This window comes from Antechinus flavipes, chromosome 6 (genome assembly GCF_016432865.1).
Source record: "Antechinus flavipes isolate AdamAnt ecotype Samford, QLD, Australia chromosome 6, AdamAnt_v2, whole genome shotgun sequence".
NCBI classification, from domain to species: domain Eukaryota; kingdom Metazoa; phylum Chordata; class Mammalia; order Dasyuromorphia; family Dasyuridae; genus Antechinus; species Antechinus flavipes.
The window spans coordinates 259,679,008-259,691,036 of NC_067403.1; the positions used below are offsets into that span (position 1 = coordinate 259,679,008).

At 45.4% G+C, this 12,029-nt stretch overlaps 1 protein-coding gene across 1 annotated transcript in view; it reads left to right on the forward strand.

Annotated features, from left to right (window-relative positions):
* Nucleotides 1-12,029, forward strand: part of ANO1 (anoctamin 1) — a 148,040-nt gene that overhangs the window by 19,311 nt on the left and 116,700 nt on the right. The gene's annotated exons all lie outside the window — the stretch shown is intronic.

Consider the following 12,029-nt stretch of genomic DNA (forward strand, 5'->3'; position numbering starts at 1 on the left):
TCCAAGGAGATTTAAAAAACAAGAAACTCAATTAGGGGGGAAAAAAACATTTTCTGTAGAATTCTATACCAAGTGAACTTACAGGGTTATCGGACATGGGGCTAACCACGGTCAGCGACCCGGCATTCACGTACTAGCTCTGGCCACTGATTTCTCTGCTCTGTAAAATTGAACTGGTGGAATATGAGGCCCCGAAAAGCATTCATTCTTTGTGTGATGTCGGGCAGGTACCCGGGCCTCAGGGGGTGGACTTGCTGGATCCGAGGGGTCCCTCCAGCCACAGACCTGGGGCCCTGGAAACGGATGCATCCCAGTCACCCTGAATCCGGCTCCATCCAGCATTTCCCAACGCTTAACTTCGTTTCTTTTTTAATCAACTTTTTAAACGGTCATTTTTTTAGCTTAGCCCAAAGAGATAAACCAGAGACAAAAGGAGGGGAGAGAGAGGATGTTTTTAAATAAACGTTGGACTCAAGTTTGTGCTCTCCTCCGGAACCTGAGCTGCTTTTGAGGCGTCTCCTTCTTAATGCATCCGCTTTCCTGGCCCATCCCTCTGCGTTTTCCCATATTAATCATCTGAGGAATCCCAGCAGGGAGGTTTATTAAACAGAGAAGAGTGAAGCAGGAGGCGGGAGGCAGGCCTGCCTGGCCAGGAGCTGCCCATCTGGGCCCTGAGCTGCCTCGCACCGAAGCCGGGCTTGGCTCACACTTGGTGAGGCGGAGGGATTGTTGGATCGATAGAGGGAGACCCAACAGAATGCTTCAAACGGCAGCAGAAGCAGCTCTCCAGAGACCCTTCGGTCCATCCCTCTGTTTCCAAGGAGGCCTTAAGCAAAAGTCCAAAAAACAACACAAAACATTTTCCCATTTTCCCATTGGTTAAACCTTAGAAGTCAAGGACGTGTCGACTCAATCCCAAAAAAAGAGAAAAGAAAGTATTTTAGAACCCAATTCTGTCACATGAATGTCACTTCCCAAAAAGGTTTAGATGTCAAGGGAAACGCAGGAAAAAGAAGTAAAGAATAGGTCCTAGTGACATTTTTTTCCTTGTTGTTTTTACCCAGGCGAGATGCTCTCTGTTCTTCTCCACCAAATTTCAGCCCTTCCATATTTACCTCCTAGGGAGGACATGCAGGGTGATTTCAGAGCATGGAAGACCCCTAAGATTGAGAACTCTAGAGGGCCTTTGGGATCAATGATCTCCTTTTTTCTGAGACCCCGAGAGGTGCAGGGACTTGCCCAGCATCACAGGTAGCCACCATCGGGGCCAGGATTTGAATGTAGGTCTCGTGACTCCAAAGTCAGCCGGCCCTTTCCCACTGCACCATCCTGCCTTCTGACTTTGGGGAGGAAAAAATAGCTTCTCCCCCTGGTTCTCATGAACTGTAGTGAACCAGGACAGATGTGGCCAGTGAGAGCTCTGTGAGCTGGCTGCCGTTCGGCTCTGTCCAGTTAATAATAACTGACATTTCTAGAGGTCTCCGAATCTGCAAAGCCCTTTAGTCCTGGCCCCGGGAGGTGAGGGCTGAGGCTTATGGAGGTGATCCCACAGCCAGGAGTGGCTCAGGCAGGTCCCCGGCCCAGAGCCTTCCTGATCCCGGATCTGGGGAACTGTCCGCAGTGCTGGGACGCAGAAAAGACAGGGCCCGGTGTCCCCCAGGACTGAGGCAGCGGCTCACTGAGTCCTGAAAGATGAAGAGGGTGAAGAGATGCAGGGATGCAGGGATGAGCTTGCGCTAAGCTCCCTCTTCCCCCTTTCCTTCTTCCCCCTATTCAGTGTCTGGAGGGATCTTTGCCTCAGACAGAGGGTTGCTCTGTAAAGTGCTTCTCAAGCCTTAAAGCCCACAGGAACAGCAACAGTTGCGCATCTCAGGGGCCCCCTGTGACCCAAGACTTTTCCTCATCCAACTCCATTTTGGGCACTTAAAAAAATAAGTGCTTCTGGAACTTCTGTTCCTTCTTCTGGAAGCAACTCTGTATGACTTTAACTAGTATGACTTTGTATGACTGTATTTGCTGATCTCTGTGTCCATAGTGTTTCATTACCGCAGAATGGAAGTTCTTCGAGGAAATGCATTGGCTTGGTCTTTGTCATACCAGCCCTGAATACAGGACCAGGCACATAGTAGGTGCTTGATAGATGTTTGTTGGATTGAATGGTTGATTTGGTTAGTCAAGGCTTAGGACTGCAGCTCATCTAGTTTACTGGGAACAGGAGGGAGTAGTTAGCTATATCTATCTATCTATCTGTATCCATCCATCCATCTGTTTGTCCTATGTATCTATCTTATCTATCTATCTATATCCATCCATCCATCTGTCTGTCCTCCTATCTTATCTATCTATCTATCCATCCATCCATCTATCTATCCATCTGTCTGTCCTTCTATCTATCTATCCATCCATCCATCTGTCTGTCCTTCTATCTTATCTACATATCAATCTATCCATCATCCATCTATCCATCCATCTGTCTGTCCTTCTATCTATCTATCCATCCATCCATCTGTCTGTCCTTCTATCTATCTATCTATCTATCCATCATCCATCTATCCATCCATCTGTCTGTCTTTCTATCTATCCATCCATCCATCCATCTGTCCTTCTATCTATCTATCTCTCATCTATGTGTCTGTCTGTCTGTCTGTCTACCTGTATATCTTCATATATAGCTGTCTGTCTACCTATCCGTCTGTCTATCTATATATAACCATTCATTAAACTCTTTCTGTGTGTAAAATCATCGTGTGAAGAACTGAGGACACAAGTCAGATGGTCCATAGCACGATGTACATGTAAAGGCCTGGCCCATAGCAGGGTGTACATGTGAAGGCCTGGCCCACAGTCAGAGTGGCTTTCCCTGGAGCTCTGAAGAAGGATATTGAACAATAAGGGGGGTGGGGGAGAAGCATCAGAAGATCTGAGTTCAAACCCTGACTCTGCCACTTAACTACTTGTGTGACCTTAGAGAAATCCCTTAACCTCTCTGAGCCTCATTTTCTTCATCTGTAAGTTCTAGAGCAAGGAGGAGCCTTGGGAAGCATCTTGTTTAACCTGTGCCCCCTTTGGTACCATGAACAAAGCTCACAGTTTCTTCTCGAAGACCACCGATGCCGGGGAGCTCACCGTTCCTATTCCACTTTGGGACGGCTCTTAGCATCAGAACAATTTGTGTCAAGCCCGAATCTTCCTCTTTGCAATTTCTACTCAACGAATGCTTGTGGACAAATTGATGCTTGAGTTTCTAGTTCATCTTTGGATAGTCAGTTTTTCCATCTGGATAATGGGTAGAGGAACACAGGCGATAACAACCCTGCTGTCTGGTTATGAGATGCAAAGGAAATAATATACACGAAGTGCAATCGTAACATGCTACCGAGACATCAGCTAGAATGGGGAGAATTGAAAACTGGGGACTCCATCAGGGGATCAGCGAGAAGCCCGCCTTCCCGGGGGGTTCGCCAGCCATTCAGAGGCAGCCACAAGGATGGATATTCCTTTTCCTAAGACTGGGGAAACATAGATTAACTCCTTAAAAATTAAGATGTTACCGACTCTGAACAGAAATGTGCGTCCCCAAACAGCAAGGCCATTTGTAAGAGGAAGCCGTTGACATGTTTTAAATCCGTTGTGTATAAAAATGAAGTGTCTCTGAAGGCCGATCTGTCCCATTTAATCCCTAATAGCTTTGACAATTTACAGACAACTCCCCGGGGCTCGTTCTGGGTAATGGAAGGGCTGCTTAGTTCCGCCTCCTCTTCCACTTACCTGGAGCTTTGCTCATCCCAGAAATACAGAGAAGGAGAGAGATAGACAAAAACACAGAGACATATGGAGACAGGGGGACAGAGATGTGGGGGGAGAGGGGGAGACAGAGAGAGAGAGAGAGAGAGAGAGAGAGAGAGAGAGAGAGAGAGAGAGAGAGAGAGAATAGAGAGAGACAGACAGACAGACAGACAGATACAGAGAGGAACAGAGATAGAGAGGCAAAGAGAAAAACAGAAACAGAGACACAGAGACAGAGATAGACAGCTGGAGACAGAGACAGAGAAGCAGAGAGATGGAGAGACAGAGAGAAAGAGTCAAAGACACAGAGATATACAGCTAGAGACATAGAGAAGCAGAGAGATGGAGATAGATGGACAGAGGCAGACAGAGAGAAGTGCAGAGATAGACAGAGACAGAAGAGACACAGAGAGAGAGACAGAGAGAAAGGGAGAGAGAGAGACGGAGAGAATGACAGACTGACAGAGGCAGGGACAGAAAGGTGGACACACACACAGACAGAGAGACAGAGACACAGAGAGACAGAGACAGAGAGAAACAGAGAGTGACAGAGATAGAGAGACAGAGAGTGACAGAGACAGACAGAGACAGAGAGAGAGACAGAGAGAGACAGAGACAGGGAGGGAGAGTGTGTGAGTTAGAGAGTTACACACCCAATTTATGTGCAGGGTTCTATGAGCTTACATTAGGCAGGAGGTTCCCCGGGCTGGCTTGGGCTGCATCGGCTCCCTTCTTGTTCCTTTGCTGTCACAGACAGGCCCAGGTCACAATCTAAGACTGTCGGGTGGGTCTGTCCCAGCAGAATTTGTGACATTATTGGAGTTTGTTTGGGTTTTGCTCCTGTGTGCACATATGTGTCCGTGTGTGTATCCGTGTGTGTCCGTGTGTGTGTGTGTGTGTGTGCACGTGCACACGTACGTGTCCTTCCCATCAGACAAATATAGACAAAGAAACCGGGCGGCTTGAGTAAGGTCAGGCCATCCGTGGCGGGGCAGGGGGTGGAAGCCAAGGAGCCAGGCCTGAGACAGAGCTTCCTAAGGCTCTGCCAGTGCTCTGCTAGAGCGACAACAGCTGGCCCGCTGTTTATCTTGGACAGCCTCTAGCCCGGCCCTGAACTGGAGCCCTCTCTTCCACCATTACCCTTCTTCCAATTAATAATGAGGAGGAAGAGGAGAAAGAGAAGGAGGAGGAAGAGGAGCGCTAACATTCGCACAGCATCTACTGTGTACCCGGCACTGTGCTGAGCGCTTCACAAGTTTTACTTCATTTGATCTTCACAACAACCCTGGGAGGTCAGTGTTGCTTTTATCCCCATTTTACAGATGGAAAAACTGAGACTCAGGGTTCCCTGGCTTCTAAGGGCCTGAGGCCCGATGACTGTATGTGTGACACTTTTTTTCCCTCAGTCTTCTGTCTCCTATTTGATGGGGGAGAAAGGGAGGAAGTTATCAAATGACCTCATGTCTTTTAGGAAGACACAGGGTATTAGGGTGTTGAGACGGAAAGAGACCTGAATTAGGAGCAGGAACATGAAGCCATAGACTCCAGATCCCAGCTCTCTCTGCCCCTCCCACTTTTTCTGCCTTTGAACCCTCAGACAAGGGATGACATCACCTCAGTGTAGTGATGGGGTTGGACCCAGGGATCTTCAAGGTCCTTTGTGCTTTAGAGTTTGTTTTTCCAATCTTCAAGGGAAGAAGAACGAGAGAGAGAGAGAGAGAGAGAGAGAGAGATAAAGAGGGTAAAAAAAAAAAAAAGGACGTCTTGGGAGAGAGAGAGAACCCTGAGGATCTTTAGCCAAAAGATTTTTAGAATTGATGTAAACAAAATCAAAATGGAGCACCTAGATGTCGCAGTGGATAGAGCACAGGAGGATCTGAGTACAAATCTAGCTTCAGACACTTAACACTTCCTAGCTGTGCAACCCTGAGAAAGTCACTTAATCCCAATTTCCTTGCCAAAAAGGGAAGGAAGGAGGCAAAAGAGGGAGAGGAAGAAAAGAAGGAAGGAAGGAAGGAAGGAAGGAAGGAAGGAAGGAAGGAAGGAAGGAAGGAAGGAAGGAAGGAAGGAAGGAAGGAAGGAAGGAAGGAAAGGAGAGAGGGAGGGAAGGAGGCAAGAAGGAAAGGAAGGAAGGAAGGAAGGAAGGAAGGAAGGAAGGAAGGAAGGAAGGAAGGAAAGAAGGAAGGAAGAAGGAAGGAAGAAGGAAGGAAGGAAGGAAAAAAGGAAGGAAAGAAGGAAGGAAGGAAGGAAGGAAGGAAGGAAGGAAGGAAGGAAGGGAAGAAAGGAAGGGAGAGAGGGAGGGAGGGAGGGAAGAAGGGAAGGAGGAAAAAAAGAAGCCCCCTTCTTAACAATGGGAACTGTCCAGAAGTGGATGGATTCCTCTTTCCCAGTTGTCTTGAGGCCAGGTTGGAGATTGCTGGGCTGGGCTGTGTCAGGGGAACTCTTGTTCAAATGCTGCTGGGGCTCTACCAATGCTTGGATTAGAGGAAACTGAGTTTCTTTCTCTTTCTTTGTAAAAGATCCCAGCAGTTCATAGAGGGAGACATGGTCCAGTCCATTAAGGATTCTCTGTCTGGCCGTCAGCACGTGGATCTTGTAGATCTGAGTGACCAGTTCCCTGCCTCCCTGCTGAGCCTTTCTGAAACAAAGGGGATATTATGAATGAGGGATCTGGAAAGATCTTGTTTTCCATCGGGGGCTGCCATCGCTCATCTTGGGATGTCAAACCTTAGGGAGTCTGACTTAAGTGCCTTTGTTCTGATTTTGAAAAAGCTATTTAATGATGTGTCAGCTAGGTGGCATTATGGTTACAGTGCTGGATTTGAAGTCAAGAAGTTATGGGGTTGGTTTTCAGTTGTGTTCAACTCTTCATGGTTTCATTTGAGGTTTTCTTGGCAAAGACACTGGAGTGATTGGCCATTTTCTTCTCCAGCTCACTTCACAGATGAGGAAACTGAGGCAAACAGGAATAAGTGACTTTCCCAGGGTTACAGGGATAAATGACTTTCCCAGGGTTGCACATCTAGGAAGTGTCTGAGGTCAGCTTTGAACTCACAAAGATGAGTATTCCTAAATCCAAGCCCGGCACTCCGTCCACTTTGCTGCCCAGCTGCCCAAAGTCAAGAAAACTTGAGTTTAAAACCAGCCTCCGACGTTTACTTTTTTGTGTCCCTGGTTTCATTTTTCTTAGTCTCAATTTCCTCATTTGTAGTATTATTGTGTATTTTTTTTAACACACATTGCTTTATGAATCATATTGGGAGAGAAAAATCAAAGCAAAAGGGGAAAAACTATGGCAGACATTTAAAAAAAGCAAAAAGAAGTGAACATAGCCTGTGTTGATTTATATTCAGTCTCTTTAGTTCTTTTTCTGGATGCAGACACTATGTTCTGTCCAAAGTCTATTGGGATTGTTTCGAATCACTGACCCACTAAAAAGAACCGAGTCTTTCCCAGTTGATCGGCACCCATTCTTGCTGTTACTGTATACAATGTAGTCCTGGTTCTGCTTGTTCCACTCAGCATCAGTTCATGTACATCTCTCCAGGCCTTTCTAAAATCAGCTTGTTCATCATTTTTTAATAGAACAATGATATTCCATCTCCTCCATATACCACAACTGGTTCAGCCATTCCCAATTAATGGGCATCTACTTATTTTCCGATCAATTTTCTCATTTGGAAAATGAAGATTAAGATAGCACTTCTTATGCAGGGTTATTTTGAAGACCAAATTAGATAATAAATGTAAAGTGTTTTGCAAATTTTAGTGTTGTGTAAATACAAGCTATTATTTTAAAAGAAAAAATTCAGTAAAACCAAGTAATATAATGAAAAAATTTGATGCATTGTACAGTGTGCTGTGGTTCTGGGTCTTGACCTGTTCAGGGGGAGGGCCGTGTTACCATCTCCCTTCTCTGGAGTCATGTTGATTTTTTGTAGTTTCACAACACTCAATTTTGACTGGTTTGGGGGCTCACTCTTGCTCATTGTACATCATTGTAGTTATTGTGTAGATTGTTTCCTTACTTCTCTCTGCATCGGTTCACAAAAGTCTTCCCATGCTGCTCTCTATTCATCACGATGATCGTTTCCTCAGCTCAGTAAGATCATTAGGTTATTGTACCACAATTTGTTTAACCATTCTCCAGTTGATGGGTGTCTTCTTTGTTTCTCTCATGTGCTTGTTTGTGTTACCTTCCAGGAAAGGGTTTCCACCCCCACTCCAAATTCTGGACTATACAGAACCAGACTAGACACAATCCATGATTGGATTCTCTTATTGCCTTACAGGACTTTCTTTATTTATTTGGCTTTCAATAGTCCTTACTCACAAACCAAGAATACAGCACCTGTTCTGAAGCGATTCCCCCAAACACTCCCAGATTGGGTCCTCTAGAAGACCCAATTTGGGGCTCACTGCGACTCCCCCAAACACTCCCAGATTGTGTTCTCTAGAAGACCCATTTTGGGGCTCACTGTGACTCCCCCAAACACTCTCAGATTGTGTTCTCTAGAAGACCCATTTTGGGACTCACTGTTAGTCTGTGGATTTATATTCCTAAAGAGTCTCCACTGGTGAGTGTACCTTGAATAACCAGACAGTAGAGACAATTAGCTCAATAAAAAGGCATTTACTAAGATGATAATCAGTCAGTCAAGCATTTATTAAGTACTTACTGTGTGCCAAGGACTATTTTATGTGCTAAAGATACAAAGAAAGATGAAAATAGTCCCTTCCCTCACAGAATGTACATTCTAATGGGGGAGACAACATGCAGATGACCAGGTACCCAGATATAGTCACGGTAGCTGGAAAGCAATCTGAGATTGGAGGGGGGAGAAAGGTAAGAACCAGAAAAATAGGGTTCACAGAAGATGGGATTGAAGCCAAGGAAACTGAAAGGCATAGATTGGGGAGGGGGGTAGAGAATTCTAAGCTGGTAGAAGACATCGAGATGAGACATGCTATCTTATGTTGAAGGAATTGTAAATAAGTCAGCTTTTCTGAGTGGTTGATCATCTGAGAAGAGTAAAGCATAAGAATACTGGATACCCAGGAAAGGGGCAAGATATGAAGAGTTTTAAAACCCAAACTGATGAATTTATATGTGACCCTGAAAGTCAAAGGGATCCACTAAAGGTCATTAAGCAAGGGGGAACGACCCATTCTATAATTATAAAACCGAAGTTGTCACTTTGGTAGCTGCGTAGAAAATCATACCTTCTCCCTTTCCCCCATCAAAGGGTAGATCAAAAAGCATCTATTAAGTGCTTACTGTGTATAACGCAGTCTGCTAAACTTGAGATCAAAAGCTAAAAGGAGTTTGCATTTTAATAGGAAAGACAACAGAGACCCATAAAAGTACATTCAGAATTTATATAAAACGAATATGAGATAGTTTGGGGAGAGGATACCTGAACAGCTTGGGATGAGTAGGTCATTAGAGGCTTAACTTAGAATATGGGCCCTGGGATGACTCTTGAAAGAAATCAGTAATGGAGATGGGAGAAGGAAAAGCATTGTAGGCATGCAGGACAGTCAGTGGAAAAGGTTGGAGAAGGGAGGTGAGTGTTAGGTGTGAATAGCAGTGATTAGACCAGCCTGGGGAGACCCTAGATGTGGGGAAAGTGGGAAAAGAGAGTAAAGGGAAGAAGGGGCCCGAGTTCAAAGGACTTTGAATGTCAGCTGGCAAGGAGAAGCCACTGGAATTTGCTGGGTGACATGATCAGACCTGCCTATGTATCACGCTTCCCAATAAGTACTCTCAGTATCCCTGGGAGGAGAGTGTTGTCACAAACACCCAAATCTAAAACAGTTTTACAAAGAAGTGTCTTGGGTTATTTGGTGGAGGCTCCCTCTCCCTGGCCTCTGGGAGGTTTCCATTATCCAAAGAGTTAAGCAATTTTGCTCTGAAGGCATCTTGACAGCCAGGTAGATTGAGCTGGATAGCAATCAAGTTTGGGTGGAAGTTCTAAAGCAAGCTTCGGTGGGTGCAAAACAAGGGCGGATCCGGGACCTGGCCAAACAGCAAGATTCCCAGAACCACCTCGGGCACTCCTGGAGAGAGCCTGAGATCTGGGGGACTTTCTGGGTCCAAATAATCTTTAGTTTGATTTTAACAGTCTAAGAAGTTATCTGAAGTATGTAATAAAGCATTTTTCACAAGAGAACACACTAGTGTCCATTGTCGACTCTATTCTCTGCTGCCAGAAATCGTGCTCTTCCAAACAGCTTCCTGCCCTTGTTCTCAGTCTGTGTGTGTGTGTGCGTGCGTGTGTGTGTGTGTGTGTGTGTGTTTTCTCCTTGCTGGAGATGATGCCTTCTGCTGGATGCACTACACCATGACTGATAGAAGGCAGGAAAAGAAGAAAATATCTTTCATCGCCCACTTTCCACTCTCATCTCCCCACCAGGGTCCAACTCCACAAAGCTGCTCATTGTCTCAAATGTACTATAGCTGGCTCTAGAACTTAGCTTTTTTTAAAAGCCACTTGACTTCTCAGGTTATTTTTACCTAATTTCTCAATCCGATCTTTCTTGTGCAATAAGAAAACTATAAACATATACACATATATTGTATTTAACATATATTTTAACATATTTAACATGTATGGGACTACCTGCTCTCTGGGGGGAGGGGCGGAGGAAGGAGGGGAAAAGTTGGGACAGAAGGTTTTGCAAGGTTCAGTGCTGAAAAATTACCCGTGCATATGTCTTGTAAATAAAAAGTTATAATAAAAAATTTAATTTAATTTTAAAAATCCACTTGGATAAAACCAATCTTGAGCTAACCAATGGCAAGCTGTCCTAATTCTATTAGAGGGATCTCCTCTAGACTTCATAAAGGGACAATAGAGTGTGGACAAGTCTCCGTCTTTGTTTTGACCCGTTGTTGTTCCTCCCTCCCACCTCCCACTACGAGGGGGTGGCCAGTTCCAATATTATATTGCTTCGGAAAAGGATAGGGCCACATTACTTTATGAAGTGAAAGCATTTCTGGAAAGTTGCAGTTAATTATTGTTTTGTCAGTCAAGCCTTGTTCTAAATATATTGGGAGTGTCTACAGGGGTTACTCTGCTAGCACGTAAATAACCCCTCCTGATTGATCCATTGGGTACACTTGGCTCTCATGTCCCTTTCACATCTTCCATGGTGACATATCAGATGATGCTCTTTGAGGTTACTAGACCTCAGACCTTCACATTCAGCCTCAATCTGGGATTTAACTGCCCTTTAAAAGAGATCCTAAAAAGTCCAGAAGTCAATATTTTCCCGGCAGCTCCCAGTTGTCTACAGTCCATACCTTTGTCCCCAGCCCCGTTACTCCCTTGGGCTAAAAAAGAACCCAGACATCTGGGTGCCTCCAAGCCCCCTCAGAGATGGCCCATAAAGACCGGTGCCTATGAAGAAAATCCAACGGAAAAGCTCCAAGCCAAGGTGAAAAGGAAGAGAGAAAAGAAGTCGGCGTGTCTCATCGTGAAGAACGATAACAAATATGGATAAATGTGGAAGGAAAGCAGAGGAGAGAGGAGCTGAAGAACATGACCCAGTGGCTTCCAGGGAGTGAGTGCTTAATGGATCCTGAAGTGCAGCCAGTGGAAGGGAAAAGGATGACACAGAGTTCTTGCCATTTTGTAACAAGTCGTTAATAATCTCCTTTTCAGTTCCCTCAAACTTCTGTCTCTCAGAAAGTGGAATGGACTGCCCTGGAAGGGAGTGAGACTCCCATCCCCGGGGTCATCGAGCAAAGGCTGGATGGCTACTTGTTCAAGATATTGGGGCAGTGGAATGATAAAGTGGTAGGTCTGAAGGTGGGCAAAGCTGAGTTCAAATTCAGCCTCAGACACTAGCTGTGACCACAGGTGAATCACTCTCTGCTGGCTCAGTTTCCTCTTCTGTAAAATGGGGATAAAAGAGCACCTGCCTCCCAAGTATTTTGTGAGGATCAAATGAAATAATAATTGTGAAGTGCTTAGCACAGTGTCTGGCATACAGTAGGTGCTTTATAAATGCTAGCTGACTTCCCTGGGGGGCTGCTCAGAGTGAGTCGCACAGTCCACAGCTGGGACCCATCATAGTCATTCCTTGGCCCCAGGGCTTTAGGTTCCCAGGCCAGCCTTCTAACCACTCACCCATACTACCTCTTAGGAGGAATTTGGCAAACTTCCATAAGTGTTAGTTAATCTGACACCTGGATTTTATGCCTCTCTTAGTTCCATCTCCCCTCAGCTACTATAGCA